The 15,435-nt window shown below is 44.2% G+C and overlaps 1 pseudogene; it reads left to right on the top strand.

Annotated features, from left to right (window-relative positions):
* Positions 1-792: 792 nt before the first annotated feature.
* Positions 793-13,942, top strand: LOC147426251 (uncharacterized; annotated as a pseudogene).
* The last annotated feature ends 1,493 nt before the right edge of the window (positions 13,943-15,435 follow it).

The raw sequence follows: 15,435 nt of genomic DNA on the forward strand, positions 1-15,435 counted from the left end.
GTCTAGCTCTCAATTGGACACGTGCACATGTTTAGTCACAGGCATCTTAAAGCAGACCAAGATAATCATGGAGGAGTTGCTGCCAACGATTAAGAGAGTGAGAGTTCTCTACAAAGTTATACATCATTTGGTTTTTTTACAAAGATCATGCTTTCAATTGCCGAGAAGAGCTATCATTTCACCTTTGGGACCAATGAGATAGATAGCAATGCCGTAGGCATTAAAGACCAGATAATTCAAAAGTGATATCTGACTATGAATCATAGAACAGGCCTCGAGCTGGCCAGAGAAAGATTTCAGCAGGTAGTAGGCAGTGTGTCGAAGATGCCTTGCCTGACAGCTCTTATGCTTGCGGTGAGAATTGCAAATTACGATACGCACAATGGGATCATAGTTGCATTGCCAAGTCCAATGTCCATGCAGTTCTTCAGTTATCAATACCACCGTAACAAAAGGAAATGCAAAACTAAGAAAGAAGCAAAAGACACCCAGAAGCAGGCGAGCGCCGAGAAGCATGTCAAGCATCTCTCTAAACACTGGACCATAAATCTTGCAGACCTAGGTTTCAAGGTCGCAAATGTGCTGTTCTTGGGACAATCGGGCACGTCCCTTTGGCTTGATCTGCCTGCATCGTGGAGATGTCTTGGAACAGAGCCTTCTCGCATGCGTGCACATGTTTTCAGCCCAGCACAAAGGCTATAATAATACGAGAGTGCTGATGTGCATCTCGATCTACTATAAGAGCCTTTCAACACGAGCTCCATAACGCGGAGAATGTTGGCATACTCCGTAATGTACACTCATCCATATGTGCCACAGATGAATCTTCTGCACGAACAACATCATTCAGTTTCTTCCACGAACATCATGCTTTCAATTGCTGAGAAGAACCATCAGTTCGCCTCGAGGACCAGCCAGGTAAATCGTTGAGGGCCAGTCAAATAAAAAGCAATGCTCTAAACATTAAAGACCAGATAATCCAAAAACGAGACCTGGCTGTGGATTTTAGAGCACACCTCGAGCAGACCAAAGAAAGATTCAGCAGGCAGGAAACAGTGCATTGGAAATGCTTGATCTCAATGTTCTGGATTTTAGAGCACACCTTAAACAAACCAGAGAAAGATTTCAGCAGGCAGCAAGCAGCGCGCATTGAACATGCTTGACCTCACAGCTCGCATGCTTTTAGTGAGAGTTGCAAATTATGATAAGCACAGAGATAAATCAACGGAGAAAGATTTCAGCAGCCAGGAAACAGTGCATTGGAAATGCTTGATCTCACAGTTATGGATTTTAGAGCACACCTCGAACAGACCAGAAAAAGATTTCAGCACTGGTGCGCTGCCGTCCGCCATCTCTATGTGAGTGTGCTCCCCTCCCCGTCACGTTGTCGTTGACCTCTTCAAAATGTTACGTCAGTGGCATTTTGGTTGAGGTCGCTGCTATTAACTAACACTAACTTTTGCATGCCCGTGTACGTGCTTTCCAGCTTGTAATCCATCATCATCATCAAGGACAGGTGAGGCCACCGAGGCCATGACAGCTTCACCAAATCAAGGACGGATGAGGCCACTGAGGTCACGACATCTTCATCTTCAGTGACATCTTCACTGTGCTCTCTCTCCCTTTTCATCAGTGGTCTCTTTCCCGGATCTTATGGATTCAACCATAAAAGGTGAGTCCTTCCTTACATCATCTTTCTGTTTCTGTTTGTCCAAACCGTTTGTACTTTGTAGGTTTGCCTCATTCATCATATGTCTTCTTTGTTAGGTTTTTTGCAAAATACTCTCTCTCTCTCTCTCTCTCTCTCTCTCCCCCAAGAAAAGCTCACATGTTTCATGTGTCTAGAGAAAGTCCTTGAACAAGGCAAACAAGGCAAACAAGCCACTGTTGGAAAAAGCTCACAGCTTCTTGCTCTTACAAATGGTTATTTTTTTTGTGCATATGCTTTCATATGTATCGATCGCCATATCTCTGTAATACTAGTTTTTGTGACTTATTTCATATATAAAGGTTTATCTTTGAAAGTGAAGGCTTTTATTTCTTCAAAAATCTCAAAGATAATAGATGGACGTGGATCTTTGCAAGCAAATTACTCCTCCTATGTTGCAAAGTCTTCGACAATGACCAATTTATCGGGACCTTCACATTTTTAGGAGAAAGAATTGGCGTCACAGATTTCCATGCCATCTTTGTCCTAAAGAGGAGAAAATTCTTGAAGAGAGTCTGGTTTTAAAAATTGGTTGAGCAGACGTAAAGGTTCAACATCTTGTGTCGTATCCCCATTACGACATCAGTGTGTACAAGCTGTTAGCAGCACTCCTTCCATGTAAATTTTTGGAGATCGGGCATTATTAGATTCACACCACTCTGCTGCTTCACACAGGTCTAGGGCACTTCCTTGTATGGCTATGTCTCCGGGTTGGCCACCCATAGTCTAGGTTGTACCTTGTCCGGACGCTTGAGTTTGGGGCCGGCCACCCACTTGAGTTGGGCGCCCACCTTGGGGACTGGGCCAGGGAGTACCCATTTCACATATATCATCTGGTTATTGTGTATTGGGTCTTCTACTCATGGTAGTCATGGGGGGACTGATCGTCCCCTCTTCACCATATCTTGCGTTTGTGGTCTCCTATCTCTCTCTCTCTCTCTCTCTCTCTCTCTCGTGCACTCTCACATGGTATTAGCAGCTTCAGGCTCTTCATGATCCAAGGCGCTTCACATGCATGAGGTTCTTCTCCCACAATCAGATCAGCCAGCGTTTCTGCCAATGTTTTGTCACGTGCACATCTAACCCTATGTGTACGTGGACAAGCTACTTCATGACATGGATTCAGTTCAACTAGACCAGGAAGTGTTCTGGCACTTTTGTGAGTCTGTTCGCAGACCGTGTATGTCCAGGCACTTAAGAGTAGATGCATATCCTCTGGTTACACACAACATGATCATCAGATTTCCATCAGAACCCATCAGGAGCATTTTTACAGTGCATAGACCTATTTTTCCTATTTTAGCCAATTTTCACTTATTATTTTTAAGTGACTTTTGTTAGGAAACTGGGTAGGGCAATTTGACTCAGGCAGTATATAAGAAACCCTAGCGCTAACACTTTTTGGCAGAAGAGGCAGCAGGGATCAGACATCCAGCAGTGCACCTTCTCAGCAAGACCCCCTCCCGACAGCAAACCTAGCGTTTTCAGCCAAGACAAAGCCCAACGTTTTCAGCATTGCAGATCAGCTAGCGTTTTGCATTTGCAGATCCCCTGGTGACAGCAGGAGCCCTCACGTTTTTGAAGCAGACCACACATCAGCCTAGCGTTTTTGCAAACAACAGATCTCCTAGCGTTTTGCAGATTCGCCGCGACAGAACAACTAGAAGCATCAGCGTTTTCAGTTTTCAGCATAGAGACACCGCAGATAGCCCCCAAACCTTGCAAATCTCACCTTCCTGCAGCAATTCCTCGCCGCACGGTCAGATCCACCGAAGTTTGCAGATTCAGCCCGGAAAACGCAAATTTCAGCATCTGCGTTTTCAGCGCGTCGTCATCGCATCGTCATCATCGCCGTCGTCACCGACATAGAGTCACAATTCAGTAGATAAAGATTTGCAGATTTCAGCCATTAGCGTTTTCAGATTTCAATCCTTCTCGTCGTCGTCCTCATCGTCGGGAAGTTCAAAGCATTGTAGAGATTTGTGCAATCAATAGTAGACCACTCTCGCCATAAAGAGTGGGGCCTTTGGAGGAGGGTTTGACAACATTCTGGTGTCGTATTCTTCTCTCTCTATCTCTCAGTCCCAGCACCTTCATTCACAATGTTTGCCACTTTGTTTGTGATCATTTGCACTCTCTCACTAAAGGAACAGAAGGCTCTCCCTTCCGTAAGTAAAAGGAACCCTTATGCACAGTTCGGAGCACTTATCTTGAGCAAAGTTCAACATTTACTTCTGCTGCACCTTACATTGGTATCAAAGCTTTGGCAGTGTTCTGTATCACTCAAGGAAAGAACCACAAGAATTTTTTTTTGCTTGTTGCGGTCGCACGTAACCCAAGTCCACTTGGGATTGTTGTGTCGATTCCTAATCGTGTTTTTGAAGAGTGACAGGAAACCCAAGAAAGAAGGGCTTGTCCAGCCTCCCCTTGTTTCTCTTTTCACTCATTGAGTGTGGACCGTGCACTTAGCGGCCGGCCAATTGACGTGACGTGGAAAAAAGCAACCTTAGTGTGAGCGCAAGGCCGCCAAGGGGTGCGCTCGCGGGAAAGAGAAGAGCTCGGGTAAGAGAAGATCTTTCTCTAACACAGATTGCAAGCTAAAGAAGAACCTCAAGACCCCCAAGCACCCAAGAACCACAAGAACCCAAGTTCCTCGTGAACTTACGAACCCAAGATCTCAGTGTATGGTCATTACCCAAAGCGGAATGGATACTTTGCATGAAGGTGATGAGCATGAAGAAGGTGAAGAAGAATTTTCCCCACCAAGAGGTTTTTCCGACCCCCCCCCCCCCCCCCCCCCCCTTCCCCATCTACGCCAAGGATTGCACCAAATCCTTTGGAGGCTTTGGTCAAGTCAATGATGGACATGATGTTACAACAAGAAGCGAATCGCGTTGCCTTGGAGCGCGAGCGCGAAGCACGCAAAGAAAGAATGGCAGCCATAGAGCGTGAGCACAAAGAAAGAAAAGCCGAATTGGATCGCGAGCGCGAAGAAAAACGAGCGGCCTTGGAGTTAGAGCCTGACGCGATGAGAGACCAACGCATGCAAGAGTTGGTCCGACAGGTACTCACCTCGAAGTCCGAGCCAGTCAAAGAAGTTGGTAGTTCTTCAAGTAGCACAAGCAGCGGACTCCAACAACCCCGTCACAGAGAAGATCACGTTTAGTAAGTATGATGGTAAGACGGATGCTAGTGTTATTCATTCTTGGTTGCATCAATTTAATGCTTATTTTGCGACAACTAAGAAGACAGGAAATAGCAAGGTTTTGACGGCAACTATGTACCTTGCCGGTGATGCCATTAATTGGTACCACGCATGGCAAGAGGCACAATTGACCGCGCACCTAGAGGAAGCCGAGGAAGGCGCGCCCCTTTCTTTCAATTGGGCCGACTTCCAAGACAAGCTCAAGGCGCGGTTTATGCCACCACAATACCTAGCACGATTGAAAGACGATTGGCGGAGTTTCGAGCAAAATGGTATGCTAGTTATGTTTTTCTCTAATCGTGTTTTGCAGCTCTGCACCTAATTATGCAAATCGGAGGATGAGCGCAAGAAGGCTTTCATTTTGGGTTGGACGACTATATCAGATTTGATTTCGAAGTCCTCGACCCAATCGATCTCAACAAGGTGGTAGCGATTGCTCTCGCACAAGAGATGAAGCACAACAAGGGAAAGCCTAAGGAAAAGAGACTTCTCCAAGTACCACTCAGACTTCTCAGAACGGTAAGAACGGTAACTCTTCTAACCAATCTTCCAATAGTCTCTCATAAAAGAACACTCAAAATGAACCTAAGGGTAAAGCAAACACAATTGCTAAACCAAAACTCACTCCAGATGAAAAGACAGAACAAGGAATTTTAAGAGGATACATTACGTCGGAAGAACAAAGCATTTATTCTAAGGAAGGTCGTTGTTTTCATTGTCACATCAAGGGTCACATTAAAAGAACATGTCCTAAGCTTGACTCTAATGAATCTAAAGAACCCACAGAACCCACTTCCTCTGTCAATGCAATAATTGAGAACACGAGTGTGACGCAAGTTTCTCATGATCCTCCCATTGATGAGTCTCTCATTAAGTGTTATGGTCATGTGAAGGGTCAGCGTTTTGTCATATTGTTTGACCCAGGCAGTATGCATGATTTGATTAGTGACTCTCTTGTCGAAAGAGCCCGCTTGGGGGTTAGTAAGACATCTCCTTTCGTGGTGTCAGGCTTCTCTCCCGGTATGGACTCTCTCATCACGCAAGAGTGCCTTGATGTTTTGTTCAGTGTTCAACAAGTGTCCTTTCGCAGAAAATTTGTAGTCTCTCCTCTTTCAGGATGTGATATGCTTTTGGGCATTCGATGGTTTCGTGAGCATAACCCTCTCATTGATTGGGCGGAAAACATGTTTACTTTCAATGCCAAAAGTGACTCTCCGATTGTCATTCGTGGAGAGCAAGTTGTTCATTCTTCATCTCTCATTTCTAATGTGCAGGCGAAGATTGGAAAGAATCAGGAGAAGGAGACTCTCTCAATCTCTTCTTTTCCAAAGCATGACACACATGATTTGCATGAAAATGATAAGCGAGATGATAAGCATGTTCAAGATATGATTATTCACGAGCATGAGGCTTTGCATGATATAGATGTGATTACTCACAAGCATGATGATTTGCAGGATAAAGATGTGATTATTCACAAGGATGACGGTTTAGTTGATACTTTGTCTAGTGAAGCTAACCTGGTTGCAGATTTGATAGATCACGAAGAACCGATCTTGGCTCTCGAGTCGAGGTTCAAAGAAACCCCCACAGGAAGTATTATGTGTTTGAATGATTAGTCGGTACACATTGTTCGAGTGTTTCATTCGTGATGCTTTCTTGTATTTTAGTCACCGTCCTTATGTGATTCCTTTCCATAGGCAAAACATAGTGCACGATGAACACGATTCACTCATGAATGAGCACGGATGTATGCGGATTACTCATGAAAAGATGAAATGTTTGCACCCAAGGAATTCACATTTTATGTCTCTTTCTTGGCATGAAACAGTATCAAAAAGAGCACAAGAAGGATTGAGCATTGTGTTTTTACACCAAGAGAGGGAGGCGCCATCAGTTGGAGTCTTTTCATCGTGGAGACACCCTTTTTCCCTTGCGTTTTTGTTGGACCATGCCGGGAGCGTACGAGCACGTTGGAAATCGCTTGACAGCAGCGTTTTCATCATCTCGCACTCGCGTTTTTGGGTGGACAACAGCCACATGGTTTGTGCTTTTACACAGAGAGATGAAGTTACCTCCTACTAGGATACCATCCGGTGTGTCACGATTGTGACTATGTTAACAATATTACATCTACTCCTAGTTGCAGATATGCGAAGTGCCATGCCAAGGAGGACCCCTATGCTTGGATGGTCACAGCCCTTCTCCCAAGAGACGTGCCTCTTCGCCAAAAGCCACACTCCTTCGATGACTAGTCACACCCCTTCGCTCTACGGGTGCGACTCTTTGCCCAATGGTTGCAGCTCTTCGCCAAAAGGATGTGCCTTTACGTCTAAAGTCTTGTCTCTTCACCAGGAGACATGTCTTTTCATTTGTGTCTCTTTGTCTCCTATATAAGGAGCCCTTGTATCACACGTTCAATCAATCAAACACAGAGTCTTCTAAGTCTTGTTTCTGAGTTCAGTTCAAGTTTCTTAAGTCTTAATCATGACTTTAAGTACTTAATTAAGGATTAGTACCTAGAATCCTTACAGTGGTATCAGAGCAAATTTTTTTCCCCGGACCCAAAGGTTGTGAGCCTCTCACCCTTGCCGCTACACTCTATCCCCTTCCCGAAGTTGCATGGAAGCAGCAGAAAGATGGACCACACACAGACACGTATGAGGTAACCTGAAACCCTCTTTTATAAATACATAAATAACTCAAGAGAAGGCGATGTGTGTATGCAGCATACCTGCTGCAATTCTCGACATATGCCTCTTCATCAAGTGGTGTCTCTTCGCGTCGACGGGTTGCACCTCTTGCCGATGAAGGGTCGCACCCCCTTGCGATTCCCGGCCCTGGCTATGCCCCTTCGCCTCGCATACCCTGCCGCTTGGCGGCTATTCACCTATCGCTGCTTCTAAACGCCGTCAGCCCTTCGTAAAACAGCCTACGCTCGCAGCCTTTGTAAATTAAAGTCCATACTGGTGATTTCTCTACGCAGCGTATGGTTTTTTTTTAAGGCCAGCTACTAACCAACACAAGGTTTTCTTTATTACCGACTAAGGGCGCCCAACCTTGGCTAGCCAACTCACTTTATTAAACATTGTGATTTGAAAGCATCCTTTGCTAAATACCAGCCAGCGATATCAACACAACCATGTAGCACAGGATAATTTTTTACGCCTCTCTCCCAGGCAGTCCACGCTGGCAAATCTAGCCCCTTGCACATCGTTTCCCACGCCGTGTGCCCGTATTCGCTACAGCCAATGAACATCAATGGACTGCTTTCCCGTACATCTCGTACATAGACGAGATTCCCGACGCAGTCTTGCCAGCGTACCTTCTCCCGGCACCCGAAGTAATAATTATTCTGGAGCCAGAACCAACCCCAAAGCCGGAACCCATTCGGAACAGAGTTTCCGCTCCCGGAGCACACGTCTCGGCACTTGCTCTTGCACCTGGTCGAGAGTTCCCTTTTCCGGCACCTGCTTCTGCACCTGGTCGAGAGTTCCCTTTGAGGCGTAACCATGCCGAATTCTCAGGATGGAGGTGGTCAATCTGACGATGCCCTTACTCTCATTAACGAGCAGATGGCCACACTTTCCATAAGCCTCGCATCACTACACACTCGCTTGGATCAGATGCAGACGCAAAACACTTCTCGAAGTCATCCTGCTGCTTCTTGGACTACACATGCAGCATCTTCCACACCTTCTTCCGAAGCTTCAGTGGACGAACCAAACGAACCAGATCCAACTGATGAGGTAGACAATCGCGAACCTCAATTACTTTATAAAATTTTTAATGCTGCACAGAAGAAGAAGCTTGATGTTAAACTGCTGGAGCCTTGTAATACGATAAGCGCTTGCTGGACCAATGGCTGTTCAACATGGAGGTCTACTTGTCCAACACGGATTTAGTCGAAAGTAAAAAAGTTGCACTTGCTAGTTCTCTGCTCTAGGACACATCATTTCTTTGGTGGCAACGACGGGTTGCTGATGGTAAACATACACCTTCTTGGGATAAATTCCAACGTGCTATTTGCAAGGCGTTCGAACCTGCCAATGCGGATTTTCATGCCCGGTCCTCTCTTTGCCGCCTGAGCCAGACAGGTTCCTTAGTCGCGTACATCATAGAGTTCCAAAGGCTAACTCTGGGAATAGAGACCCTTAGTCCCTATGATAAACTTCACAGCTTTATCGATGGACTCGAACCCAACCTAAGGACGATGTGCACAAATTCAACCCTACCACCTTGGATGTTGCAATAGTCTATGTGGAGCGTCTTGGCGATAATCGGCACCCTACACAGAATTTTCTCCCTGGTGACAGATCTTCAAATAGCGCTCGCTTTTCACAATGAGATCACAGAGAAAGCTTTAGTCAAAGTCAACACCATCAATCTCAGTTCAGACAGCAAGCCACACCACCTTCTTCAACTTCAAGGTTCTACTCTCAAGATCGACAATCTCAAAGCAAATCTTCCTCAAATGTTTCTCCACTTGATCGTGGTAAAGGACATGATTTTTCTCAAGATCGGCTTTCCAATACTCAACAAGGCTCTTCGTCAAATGCATCTTCGACTTCAAAGAAGGAAAGATTATGTACAATTTGCGGTGGTGACCATAGATGGTATCAATGTCCAAAGAGACCAAATCCGTCTAATTTGAAAATAAATTCCAACGCGGAAACATCATCGAATTCTGAACAACCAGCTTCTGCTAAGGATAAAGAAATATCTATGGTCAATACGATTCGTGTCTCAGACGATATGACTATTCTTATGAAGCATGCTCAGTGAAATTCTTCAGTTTTGGAGCCTCTCTCAAAGCAAGTTTTGAGCCTTCTTGGAACTATCAATGGTCGCTCCATCAATATTTTGGTGGACAATGGACGCTCGAATAATTTCGTCAGCACTCGGATAGTTCAACAACTTCGCTTACCAACTCAGAAGACATCTCACTTATATGATGTGGAATTAGCAGATGGATCAATTTTAACTTGTGATGAGACAGTTCGACAGCTGCAGTTCGGTATTCAAATTTATGCAGATCAACTGGATTTCGAAGTCATGCCTTTATCTTATTGCGACATGATTCTTGGTCAGCATTGGTTATTCCAGTATGATCCCGCAATGAGCTTTCGAGAACATACTATCAATTTTTTCAAAGATGGACGTGAACTTATTTTACACAGGCTTTATCATGCGGAACGAGTGATTCAAGCTTCAACGTGTACAAGTCAAACAACATGATACAGTGGATTATGAAATGAATATGATCTCCAATGTAAATGCATAAATTATTATTGATGAAGAAGTTTTTGCAAGTGATACTTCGTTACCAGACAAAGATAAGGAGATAGTTGTTGATTCTGAGTCTGAAGACGACTATGCTTTCTTTGATTCTTTGTTGGATGATGATATGCCAATTGCAAGTCATGAAGTGACAGTTTCTAAAGATGACTCTGAAGAATTTTGAGATTCATTATTGGAAGATGATTACAGTCTCAAGCCAAAATCCTCTCTCGTGATTACTAAAGTTGAAGTTACCCCATTTGTAGAGTACCTTGAGAAGATTTCCTCTTCCCCAAATATTTCGCAGTTACTAGAAGATTTTGAACCAGAAGTCTTACATCGCATGAAGAATTTTGAAGATCAATCTCTTATTGTAGTCAACTTGATTAAACCAGATTCTTCTCAAAAGAATTTGAACAATGCAATGACATGGGATTTAGCAGTAAAAGCAAAAAGGTTTCGCAAGAAGCAAAGGTTAAAGACAAAGGTTTCGATAACTCAAAGATTGAAGATTTTCGAAGATTCAATGCTTTTCCAAAGTTCTATCACATCAGAACTCATTTCTTTGACATGGGCTCTTATTTTAAATGGGAGGGAATGTCACGATTGTGACTATGTTAACAGTATTACATCTACTCCTAGTTGCAGATACACGAAGTGCCATGCCAAGGAGGACCCTTGCGCTTGCATGATCACACCCCTTCACCCAAGAGACGTGCCTCTTTGCCAAAAGCACACTCCTTCGACGACTGGTCACATCCCTTCGCTCTACGGGTGCGACTCTTCGCCCAATGGTTGCAGCTCTTCGCCAAAAGGATGTGTCTTTTTACGTCTAAAGTCATGTCTCTTCACCAGGAGACATGTCTTTTCATTTGTGTCTCTTTGTCTCCTATATAAGGAGCCCTTGTATCACACATTCAATCAATCAAACACAGAGTCTTCTGAGTCTTGTTTCCGAGTTCTGTTCAAGTTTCTTAAGTCTTAATCATAAGTTTAAGTACTTAATTAAGGATTAGTACCTAAAATCCTTACACGGTGGTGGTCCGTGCGGTCTCTTCTTGATTGCCGCCGTACATGGTATCTTTGACATCGGCTTGATCATCTACGGGCGTACGATCCTTGGGAGATCCATTCATTCCAACCGTCATTCGCCGGTTGCACACTACAGAGGGGGTGCTGACTTGTGGTTAGCTATGGACACACCTATGCACTCATCACAGGAGTTCACACGAGATATGGCCATGCTCATGACACATGGGATTTCGACATTCCCAGAGAAGACACCACCATCTTGGGTGGACAGACACATACCAATTGACCTCGACACGTCAGATCACTTGCTTACACAGGAGCATCTACATGGACTTAGAGAGAGGATCTTGGATGCCTTCTTGGACAGGTTTATTGCTTGGATCTACAGATTGGAGTGGGACTCTGGTACTTTTGACTCTCTTGGAAAGTTTACCCACGAGATGCGGGAGATCAGGCATCATTACGCGACTACATCCGGAGTCACCCGAAGCTTGGCTTGGATGGTGGTGCAGTTGTTCTTCTACACTCCTGATCATTTGGATTGCTACCTTCAGAGTTTCTTACACTCACCCTTGGTAACCTTATAGTATACTTATCCCTCAACCTGGGCAGTCGGTCACTCCAAGCTCATTTACATTGAGAGCCACACCAAGTCGCAGTTTGGTGGCATTTATTGGCATTGATTCTGTTTTAGTTGACATCGGAGGATTGGAGGCAAGAGATACAGGCAAGAGGACGCAGACAGATTGGTCTAGTATTTCCTCTTCTCAAAGTATCTTCACAGCGTAGATTGCTCAGTCTGGCTTCCCTTCTTTCTACAGGATGATTACGGTGCAGACAGCTTGGTCTAACCACACCTCTTCTCTGAGGCCCTTCACAGTGCAGACTGTTGAGTCTGGCTTTCCCCTCATCTTGGATTACCCTATCTACTGACAGGACACCATCCGGTGGTGGTCCATGCGGTCTCTCGATGACTGATGCAGCTTTACGGTAGCTTCTACAGTGCAGACTGTTTAGTCTAGCTTTCCTTCTTTCGAAGGACGTTCACGACACAGATTGCTACATCTGGCCTTCGTGGAGTTTTACACAGCTTAGCCACCTGGCCACACTTGGTTGCAGGCTCATGCATTGACAGGCTTCTGGTCATTCTCATGATGGTTTTTGGGCTTCCCCATTTTCTTCAAACATTTTGACTACTGACACCACAAATCCTATTGGGCAAGACACTTGTAGGTCTATTGGCACTTCTTTCACGACAAGGAGTTGTTTCACACTCAGTTTGGGACCTTCACGCAATATCTTCACCCTGTATCAGCGGAGTACAACAATTTGCTACACTGCTCGTGACGACACTTCACCATGGAGATCTCTCGGAGGTTGGGACACCCCAGACTACTGCTACACTCATGGAGTATCCTTCAGTGGACATCGCAGTAGACATCTTCATCATTTGCCTCACATCTTTGGCTTCACGCGGTTTGTTCAGCATTAGATGATGAGTGGGGGTGTTAGATTTACACCACTCTGCTGCTTCACACACGTCTAGGGAACTTCCTTGTATGGCTCGTGTCTTAGTGTTGGCCACCCATAGTCTAGGTTGTACCTTGTCCGACCGCCTGAGTTTGGGGCCGGCCGTCCACTTGAGTTGGGCGTCCACCTTGAGTTGGGTACCCACCTTGGGCACTCTTATATATGGGGCCAGGGGGGTACCCATTGCACATATGTCATCTGGTTATTGTGTATTGGGTCTTCTACTCATGGTCGTCATGGGGGTTGATCGCCCCCTCTTCACCATATCTTGCGTTCGTGGTCTACTCTCTCTCTCTCTCTCTCTCTCTCTCTCTCTCTCTCTCTCTCTCTGTGTGTGTGTGTGTGTGTGCCGACCACGCCACTCTCACAAGCATGAGGCTCTTGCAATTGGTATGAATTCATCTGTAGTTTTGGCAAATTTTAAGATTTGGTTGACTTTTAATCGATGTAAATTTTTTAATTTTTTTAGTGTGAATTTTTGACAAGTGATTCGTCTCCTTTCCTATCCTTGGCGAATCAGATTGTAATTCAATGCTTCCCATAATTTCACATGGGAAAGTCGAGGACGAAGTGTCCTCTCTGAAGAACAGGTTTCTCGTTGCTAAATATGAATGCTATGGTGGTTCCTTAGAAGGTCCTGTAGTTATGAAAAGAATTGAGAGATTAGTTGGTATCCACGTTGGCAATTGGGATTTCTAAGTTGAGTCTTTTTAGTGGTTTGTCATAATTATTATTTGTCAATTATATGTGTCTTATGTGCAACACTTTTTATAAAGACACAACCTGTAATGCTCCGGCCTTTCTTGGGGGCCTCCAATAGCAAATGTAGATTTAGAGGCTATGAGTGAAGGCAGCAGCAATAGCCAAGAGGGATGTGAGATACTGAGGTTAGCATACAGACCATGTTGGATGCTTTTGTCCATTCTCTAAAGGACGTAAGGGAAGTGGCTTGCTATGCTGCCTCGAATGCTTTCCAAAAAGGACATCATGCTTGTTTCTTACCGGCGCTAATGCTCAAGACGCTAATCAATGTCGAGTCATTTGCTGCTGAGACGTTAGCAAAGAGAGGAGGTTCAACATGTAAACATGGTTCTCGGAGGCAAGAGCTGCGGCGCAAGACACTTGACAAATCATGGATGAAACAGATGAGAAAGCTTCGTAGACTAACTAGAGCAATCGGTGTGTAGGATCTTAGTACCTAAGCTTGCGCCATTTCCTTGAAATTGTAGATGTAATGAATAACTATTAATACAGTTTTGAAATGTATACTAGCCCCTTTGTTATGGGCCAAAGGCAAACAACCAAGTGTTCTATAGTTTTGATTACAATTGAAGTTTGAAGCATATCGAAACTCGTGTTAAACTCTGAAGTAACTCTTGTTTTCTGTCCATTTTTCTTTAAGGTATCATTTGGTTAATTATTACCTCTTGTTTGGAGTTGGGAATGTACTGTTTAAATTGAAAGTGCTCTTGTGAAAAAGAGTTGCATTGACTTAGGCGGACTAGATTATGCATGATTTTCATGATGCATCAGTTTATTGTTTTGGGTTCTACTTTTATAAAGACTGACTTCGGTTTTTGCAAGCCATTTTCATCATCTAGATTCCAAAAGAGTTTTTGTCTCTAAACGCAAATTTGATTCAGGTTGCTGGTTTAACAAGCAGTCACATCCTGGTCTGTCTCTGAAATGCAAATTTGATTGAGGTTGTTGGTTTAACAAGCAGTCACATCTTGATCAACTTAGAATGCATTTTGTAAGGTTGGCATAAGGATTTCCTTGGCTAGACAAGTCTGTCAGGAAATGGGTGTTGAGTGTTCTTCTATTTGTGATTAAGTTGATCGTCATATTTGGAACTGTGTGAATCTGCATCGGTTGCTGTTGAAATCCCCTCGGTCTTTACTTATTTGTTTGGTTCAAATGGTTATATTGGATGTTTTTCTTCATAACATTAGTTGCATTTTATCTTACAGCTGGTACTTTGACCACATGTGCAAAGGGGAGAGAGAGATGCACGAGAGAAAATCATCGCGCTACATGAGACAAAGGAGAAGGCAAGCTTTCCATTAAAGTTGTGAACTTGCAACCACTACTCACACACACACTTAGGTCACTTAATCATAAAAATCAGCCTCCACTCAGTTTTGGGCACCCCCCTCTTGGGATGAGAGCCTGGAGTGTGTGTGTTGACCTACAGATTGCTCTCTTACTACCATGTGTCTAATTCCTAGTACCCACCTTTTTATAAAGTTGTAAGTTACTTGTCGAGTTGCCCAAATTTCGTCTCGCACAAAATTTTGTGCTAACTGACCCGACCAGTCCGAGACCGACCGATCTAGACTCCCGATGTGAGAAACCCGTTCGACCGCAACTGTTTCACACTAGCCATGCAATGTCCACTTGCACCTTTTCAAGGGTTCCGGGGAAAATAACTAAAAAAATAAAATTAAAAAAATATGTAGTACATATTTAAAGAAGGCAACAGGAAAAATACACCTCGTGGTGACACACCCAATGATGAGCCAAAGTACCTGTTGTAAGATAAAATGCAACTAATGATATGAAGAAAAACATCCAATATAACGATTTGAACCAAACAACTAAGTAAAGATGGAGGGGATTTTAGCTGCAAATATAAATGTGATGCAAATTCACACTGTCCCAAACATCACAATCAGCTTAA

Source organism: Adiantum capillus-veneris, chromosome 24 (assembly GCF_014529385.1).
Source record: "Adiantum capillus-veneris isolate H3 chromosome 24, ASM1452938v2, whole genome shotgun sequence".
In the NCBI taxonomy this organism is placed as follows: domain Eukaryota; kingdom Viridiplantae; phylum Streptophyta; class Polypodiopsida; order Polypodiales; family Pteridaceae; genus Adiantum; species Adiantum capillus-veneris.